General features: G+C 34.8%; 1 protein-coding gene across 4 annotated transcripts in view; it reads right to left on the bottom strand.

The window, feature by feature from the left end:
- LOC111085884 overlaps positions 1 to 8,423 on the bottom strand; it is a 76,910-nt gene extending 68,487 nt beyond the window's left edge. For all 4 annotated transcript variants that reach the window (XM_022386553.1, XM_022386543.1, XM_022386564.1 and 1 more), the window contains exon 1: positions 8,152 to 8,423. The gene's annotated coding sequence lies outside the window, so the exon portion shown is untranslated. The remainder of the gene's footprint in view (positions 1 to 8,151) is intronic.
- Positions 8,424 to 9,051: the final 628 nt, after the last annotated feature.

Genomic DNA, 9,051 nt, shown 5'->3' on the forward strand with positions numbered 1-9,051 from the left:
CATCACCACCCACCGCCAACTCTTGGGCTACTCTTTTACCAACGAATAGTGGGATTGACCGTCACATTATAACGCCCCCACGGCTGAAAGGGCGAGCATGTTTGGTGGGATGCGGATTCGAACCCGCGACCCTCAGATTGTGAGTCGAGCGCCTTATCCACCTGGCCATGCCGGGCCAACAGTTGTTGTAATAGACATCTATTTTTTGTTTGCTTACATCATTTCATGATTATGCGTGGTCATGATGTATACATGTTCAGTTTTAAGATTTAATGTTTATTCAATTGGAGAACGAGTTAAAGAACACAGGGGTGGAGAAGTTGTGGTTTTTAGGTCTTACATTATACGTTTTTTATTTATTTTAACTTATTACACAATCTATTTATTTCACTATTTTTGTTTTATTCAAGAAATCTGCAAAAGACCAGCTGCAAATGTGACATTAAGATTATCCTATCTCTAGCTATTAAAGCTGAGGTTCTAAGCTTTATGATTTGGTGAATAGCGCTAGCTCGAAACGTCATCTTCCGGACAAAAAAATATATAAAACTTGGCGATTTTGTAAATATTATTTAATTTCTCTATCTTTGCTACCTATGGGGTTAACTTTCTGGTTATTAACAATCCAGACTGTCTCTTTCTTCTGGTTGACTTGTTAAACTTGGGTAAATACCTAGTATGAACATGCTGATCTGGAAGTCAGGCAACAGGGCTGTTGCTAACCAGGTTTTCTGATTGAAATTGACTAGGGTGAATTAAGCCTCCAGGTTAATTCTAGTCTAGATTTTGCATTGAATTTGTTAATTTACTACAGCACTGGACAAGGAGGCAGGGAAGAAACTTTTTGTTTTTTTGCTAGAAGAAATGTTAATCGTAGCACAGTCAGAAAAATGAAATGGTAGCTGTGAATTTGAAATATTTTTATTTAACCCACAATATAATAAACATACATCGTAAGCAGTCAAAGATTAGTGGGACTCAATTTAAGGCAATAAAATTGCTCGGAACAATGCAAAAATTCTGGACTTTTGATAGTACTTTTAAAGGGGAAAAAAGGAGCATTATTAATGCATGTAAATAAGGAAGAACAGTGTAATTAGTAAGTAATAAATTTCAAAGCTTTTATTGGTTCAAACTAGTTTCATTTTACGTTTTTTGCGATATCATAATTCGCTTTAAAACCAACAGGAAAACATGTATTAATAATATTAGCATGGCTCCCGATGCCAGGTGTGTCATTTAGTTCGTTGGCTTCACGGGGATAGGAAGGGCTAAGCCAAGTAGTTAGGATTCTAGAACTATAGACCCAAGCGTCCATGTTTCGCGTTCTGTTGCCGCAAAAATGCGCTCTGCATTTTGGACCGTAGGTGCGTTATTTGAGTGATGGTTAAATCCTACTGTTAAATCAGAGTAGAACAAGAGTTGGTAGTGTGTTGTTGACTGGTGTCTTCCCTCTAACGTATCAGTTATAAAATTAGGAACGAATACGTACATGTAACCCTAGAGTAGCTTTGCACGAAAAGTATAAACAAACTCACGGGGATGGAGGGATGACATGTTTGTGTGTCATTCGCTGGCAGTACAAAGGAATTTTTGGAATGGTTGTCAAACTCGTAAAAGTGAGAAATCAGTAAAGTTAGGAGTTTTCAAATCCCTCAGGGGTGTACCAGAGAACCTCTGAAAATTTTACGATGATGACCTGAGGTCGAAAAGCTGTAAAAGATTTAGTTTTATACGGATAAACAGACACAAGCCACCCTATAACGCATATGAATTATTTTTAAAGTAAAATACCTTGCGAGACCAGCTATATCTTCATAGATTTAAAACGTATTAGAGAATTTTAGAAATTTCATTGTAAATAGGTTATTGTTCTCGTATGAGTAGTTGCGTATATTCTGTTTTGTACGATATTAATCGAAAATACTGTATATGAATTTTTTAGTGTCATGCATTTAAACATTATTAATAATCTTACAAAATACATTTGCAGACGGACTGGGCTTGGCATAATGGTTAGCGTGCTGGGTGTGGATACGAGGGCTCATCGTGTCCCGTTGCCTCACAAATGTGCTCCGTATTTGGGTCCGTTATTTCGTTACGAGAGTGACTGTCAAATCATACCGTTTGTATAAAGTAGCTCAAGACTTGGCGATAGGTGCCGTTGCCTAATCGTTTTCCCCTCTAATCTAATAGTTCAAAATTATGAGCAAATAGCGCAGATAGTCCTTATGTAACTTTGCGTGTATATCCGAAAAAAAACAAGGTGCAAGGTTTAAGCCGCGATATGCACTTGATTGGTTGCCTTCTTCTATTCAGCAGTTCTGAATTAAGGATAGGCTATGACACAATTATCTCTGTCTTATGTGCAGCAAAAGGATCAAAGACTAGCATCATGGGACTTTTGTCGCATAGTACAATATTCAAAATGAAAAACCTGAATAATGAACTGCAGTATATCTGTGCTAAGGCTGTTTGTTATATATTCAAATTATTGTCACCGTAGTTATCAGATAAACTTTATACAAAACAAACTATATTAATAAATGTTTTTTTTTCACAGAATGTCGTCACTTCCGTTATCGCAACATTGGTTAAAAAAAATGTAGGAATGTTTTCTACGAAGATTTTGTTTTCGGACTGTAAATCTAAAACAGATCTAAATAGCATACTTTTGAGCTAAACTTTGACTAACAAATATGGTGTTTTTAACAATCCGTTATACTTCTGTTACAGAAGGAAATGTGTAATAATATTTCTTGTAATTAATCTAAAAACTAAATAATAATAATATTATTCTGCATCTTTGAACTTCTTTCTGTATTGATCGAGGAATGTTTCTTTGTTTTCTAAACGGCTATCTGCGCTAGTCGTCTCTAGTTTTGAAGTGATGAACTAAAGAGAAGGCAGTTATTCAACACTTACCTTCGCCAATTCTTGGATTACTCTAGTTAGACCGAATAGTGGATTTGACAATCACTCTTAAAAACGTATCCACATAGCCAAAACGTTGAGAGTGATTTTAATTTTTGTGTGTTGTTGTTGGAGGTAACAGTGCACGAACCTCGGAACCTTATATATATATATCCATAATCCTTCAAACTGACCATTAGCTGCGATCGATCAAACAAGTAATTTAAAATGATTTATTGCATTTTTTTTTATTCAAAAAAAATTCTGGCGAGACGCGAAACTTTAGAGAAAACTATATTATCAGTGATTTGGTGTGGTTGATAATATCACTTATCTTTCTCTTCATAGAATGCAGCGAGATCTGGTTTATAATCACGAAATGAATATATGCATGTTTCTATGGCCATCATATTAACTCGAGATTATTTTAATTTTCTGTGCATATATAAGTGAAAAACCAAGAATAACTTGTGTGGATTGCCTTGGTATGAAAGAGATTAGTCGTTCTTACATGAAACAAAACATCAAAGACGTTTTTGAGAAAATATAGACTCTTAAAAATGAATTCTAAATAATTATTCTGAAGTTTAAAGTAAAGGAGTGAACAATATATAGACGATTCTAGAAAAAAAAACAGGTCTAAACAAAAAATACTTTGTGATTAATGAAATAAACTGAATCCGCTCCTGACTGTAGAGAACTCAGAGGATTATATATAGAATAATCCGTTACACAGCATTTGCACTGAACGTATAAAATTCGCAAAAAACCTGATGAAATGAGAATCTTTAGCTTGTACCAAACTCCTGAAGCAGCAATCTAATTACAATCTTCCTCTTGAGAGGCCAAGAAGATGGAATAAATTCCGTTCCTGAAGTAAAAATAAAACAACCCTTAAGGATTAGCTGCAGTTTGTTTGATAGCAATGCCACCACCAAGTTCAGCTCTTACAAACAATGTTGGCTTGTGTACCGTTTGCTCGCTCTCAATTAGTACATAACAGATTTTAATTGAAATTGCCCGTGCATTTTATAAGGGAAAGGTACGACTCGAAATGAACAGGATGATAGTCAGATACACTAACAGATAGGTGAGTAAACTGATACATAAACAGGCAGAAAGATAGACGAATAGACACAAAGGACAACAGAAGTAGGCAGATAAACCCACACGTAAATAACTGCAAAGAAAGAGATAAAGGGATTGGGAGATAACTATAGAATTACGAATGTGTTAAGTCTATTTGAATTTGAGTTAACAAAAGATTTTGTTACATATTGTTTGTTCTGTCCAACTGTATCTTATTAAACTTTAGCGATTCCTGGGATGGCTAGCTTCTCGAGAGAAACCGTAAAAATGACGCAAGATATTTAAATTAAAAGCTGATACAACATTGTAAAGACACAATAAACTAGCTTTGAGTAGCATCAAGTAATTATACAAATTCTGCCGAAGCTAAAAGGTCGAAATTGTTCGGTAGTAACACCAGCACTCAAGTGAAGATTATATATTATGTTAATTACTTAGATTTTTCTTTAAGCGATCGAAACACAACAGCAATCACCTGAATCTATTACTTTGTCTATGAAAATGGGGGGAAAAATCGCTATTTTTGCTGTGTTTTTTTATGTCCGGATGTCAAGTCCAATTCTGAACAAGTATGAAAGCTAATTAATATATCATCCGATTCATAGCTACTTACTAAAAACTTAAAAACCATTTTTAGAGTGCAAATGAAAATGGAATATCTCCGAAAAACCAAAACAAAAAACTAGCCGTGATTTGGAATACTTTTCATCAACACCCAAAACAGCCTTTTTTGTGTTTTATGTATGGTTTACTTAGTTGTCTTTTCTCACCACAGTGAACTTATATTCACATAGGATTCGAGAAATATGTGGCATTGATGTTACTGATTGATTCTACTGAATTGTTCACCAGACAAGCTGTTTAACAAAAGAAACCTAACCATGAGACTCAATCTATCATTCTATTTTACCGGTTTCTGAGATTTTACTCCTCATCAACAACCATGGAAATTAAAAAGTCAACAGAAAAAGACCAAGTGAACCATACATAACATGTATGGAGTCTTTTGTTGTCTTTTACTCACGGAAATGAACATATATGTATATAGGTTATTAAAAATAGCTAATATTAATGCTACTAATATATTATTCTGAATTACTGAGCAGACAAGTTGCTTGAAATACTTAAAATAAAAATGAAGGCTAGTCTGTTATTTGATTTGTTGTTGTCTAGGAGTAATGATGAAAGGTGGAATTCCCAGAAACCGGTATAACTCGATGCCAAGTGTGAATCGGATCACAGATTGCGCTTCATATTTATTATTAGTACTTTGATCAGTTTGTCTGTTGAATAATTTAAAAGAAAAAATCAGCAGTATAAATGGTAGATATAAATATACGTTTATTATGGTGAGTAACAGACAACGAAAAACACCAAACACCTAATTTCAAAGTTACTCAGATTTTAAAATTTATTGTGGGCTGGGGTGTTTCAGTGAGTAACGTGCCCAGACTATGAATTCGGGGGTTCCTTGTTCACATCCCCTTTCCCGCAAAAACACCAACGAAAAAAAAAAATGTATCCCGCACAGTGGGGCCGAGAGTGTACTTTAAAGGTGATGGGAAAATCTCACAATAGTTTGTGGTGGGTGTTGTTGACTAGCTATCTTCCCTAAAGTCTATCAGGTCCAAATAATGGACGGCTATGCGCATATAATCTTTGTACAGCATGCTCGAACATTTTACAAAACAAAGTTCAAACTTATAACCAGTTTTCTTTCAAAAATATATATAATTTGCTGCTACGGCATCAAATATTCCATAGAGGTAATTCTGAGGAATATGGATTTTATTCCATCATTTTGAAATCAAATATATATAATAAAAACAGACGTTAGTGAATTGCCATATTTTATGAAGCTGAGTGATGTAATTGAAATATATGTATTGAAGTAATTGTTTATTATAAGATTGCCTATTTTGAAACTATTAATGGTTTTAACTACGTCTAAACACTTTTCTGAAAATGTTGATATCATAGTATATCAACAACACCATACTTCAGCTGAGACAAGAAAAATAATACATAGTAATTTCGTCAATTTTTGTAAATCCTTTGCATTAAACTAACAGCACGGACTTTAAGCGGACGTACTAAGTAACGTGATAATCATTTGATGTATGGAGAACTGCTTTTATTAATCTCCACAAAAGCATATGGAAACCTACAGAAGCAGATTACGACCTACGGATTTTGATATTTTTGTTATAAATATATACCGATAAAACGCGTTAAAGGTTATTTAAGAAGTAAGGGAAATGTCAAGAACATATTCTGGGCAATACAGTTTTTCATTTTGTATTCAATATGTAACACATCTTTATAGTGTAAAGCTTGTTCATTATAAATTACATGCCCTCCCCAGTGGCTCAGCAGGAAGTCTGCAGGCTAAAAATCGGGTTTCGATACCTGTGGTGGACAGAGCACAGATAATTTATTGCGTATCTTTGTGTTTAAGAACAATCACACCACAAATTACAAGTTGACATATATGGCTGGCTAGATTGTTTTACATAAGAGCTTAACCTTAATTTCAAGTGTTATTGTACTCACAAAGATAGAAAATAACACCTTCTCCAAAAGTTAACTTTTGATAATAAAATCTATATTCTTGTCAAAGACAGGAGTAACGTTTTCAGTTTGTTGCTCAGATAGTTCTGAATTAAGTCTTATTGAATACAGAAGGAAAAAACAAACCAGAAATTCCAAACAGAGAGTATTTTATAAAGAGTAATGTTTGGTCACCATATCCAAACACAATACCGTTGACACATTTAATATAGAGGGTTGACTACATTATACTAACGCGATTTTGAACATGAAATTTTACAAGTCACGTTACAACCACAGGCGATATAAAGACGCGGTGGGTGGCGTGTATCAAAACCACATTTCAACACTGTTAAGCGTTCCTAGGTAATGTGATGCCACTGAAAAGTGACCGCTTTGGGGAAGGGTATTCATATATATGTGTACGTGTGTGTGTGTATGTAACATCTCTTTTCGACGCAAAACATTCATGCACTAATATCATAAACATGTGTTCAGATCGGGTATTTAGAATTTATAATATGTAGATATCCTGTGTATTGAATTACACTGGAAAACAAAGGAGTATGGATGCATCAATTTGGGATACAAGACCATCCAGAAAGAGACCCGCATTAGGTCGTCTTCAGACGTGATAAGCAACATGCAGCTTCTTGTAACAGATGAGAATCCACGAAACAAAGTTCAGTAGCAAAAGCTGCCGCGTGTTGCAGACAACAACACACAACACAATCAAAGAAGGAACTCAGTCTGGTAAAAAGCGACACAAGTCATGTGTAAACAAGTTGTTCTCATGATATATCCCTTTCAACTGTCGCATACCTCAAGCAGCTGGAGAATGAAACGGGCATTCATACTATTCCATACGAAGTCCTACTCGTACACTAGATGTAATTATGGTAAGTCTGCGGGAAGAAGGGGTTTGCATAATACATGGAAGTCTTACAACATAGCCTTTTGCAATGGAAAATACGCTGCAAGGCTATTGTCAAGACGCATAGTCATCAAATAGAGCATGATCAGACGTGGCGACATGGTATGTAGAGACGTGGTGAGGCACCAAAATCGTTTTAATATAAAGTACTAAACATCTGTATAAGTTATGATAATAATAATAATAACATAAACTTCGATCGTATCTCCGCACATAACTTATTTTCACTATTGTTTTTAAGTAACAACAATTCCGAAAAATACATTGAAGTAGGAAGATAACGAATCGTACAACTTTCAAATAGTTAGCATTGATATGATTTAAATACCCCCCCCCCCAGTGGCACAGCGGTATGTCTGCGGACTTACAACGCTAGAATCCGGGTTTCGATACCCGTGGTGGGCAGAGCACAGATAGCCCATTGTTTAGCTTTGTGCTTAATTACAAACAAATGATTTAAGTATTCTAAAATTTAATCAACAACCTATGTATAATCCTAAAATGTGTTCTTACATTCTATTTACTACGATTAATTATACAAACAATAAAACTACAATAGGAGAAAGGAAATAAACTTTTGAAGAAATTTCAGAACTTATCTCAGTTTTGTTTACTGTCTATAACTTTTCTTAGAGGTTAAGAAACAAACGAGACTCTGACCTTACCTTCTATTGTTTGGGTTTTGCTATCGATTGTGTATCCTCTAATTCAGAATCCTCCTCATAATGTTAGAAATGGATTACGTTGGTCCACTATATCATCATTTGTAACGATCATACAAAAACATTCCACTTTCATAATTAGATTGCGATAATATTTGTCTCTGGAAGAAAGATCGCATTAAAATATTATCAAACTCTTCACTATAGCTACGTTACACGATACTTGGTAGTATAAGTGCTATTTACTCTACATCGCCACAACTTATCTGAGATTCTTGTTCAGTTAGTCCCGCTACTTAAATCTCAGAAGTTCTCTGGATGACGTCAACACCATGAGTGTGCGCAATCGTGTCTCTGAATCTTCTTGTATAACGCCTCTTTTCGGCCTTGTGGATAGTGATATTCGCCTACAGCTCGTTCAACACCACGCTTCGGTTTCTGATGTAAAATAAAGAGCCACGTTTATCTATTTCGCCAATTATTTATTTTAATGTGCATCTAGGTTATCCCATAAAACAAATAAATTGCACTTAATTAGGACTATTTTCATATAAAATCTTTTGATAATTGTTATTTGCAAAGAACCTATACAAAAAAAATCCCCAAAAGCATCAGATAACCATTTTATCTACCAGTTAAACAGTATGTATGCATGTATGATAAATGAAATGTATGTGTGTTACTTATACAATTCTATCGAAAGTTTTTCGAATATAAATTGTTTGTTTTGTAGTTAAGCACAAAGCTACACAAATGGCTATCTGTGCTCTTGCCCACCACGAGGGGCTTCGAATATAAAACGAGAGAAACATTTTTGTCCAGCCATAATAGAAAAGGTTCGTTTATCGGTTATTCGCGCAAACATACTCGCAAACAAATCTAGTTAAGTTTATTGTTTGCCAA

The sequence above is a fragment of the Limulus polyphemus genome, unplaced genomic scaffold (assembly GCF_000517525.1).
Source record: "Limulus polyphemus unplaced genomic scaffold, Limulus_polyphemus-2.1.2 Scaffold30, whole genome shotgun sequence".
In the NCBI taxonomy this organism is placed as follows: Eukaryota; Metazoa; Arthropoda; class Merostomata; order Xiphosura; family Limulidae; genus Limulus; species Limulus polyphemus.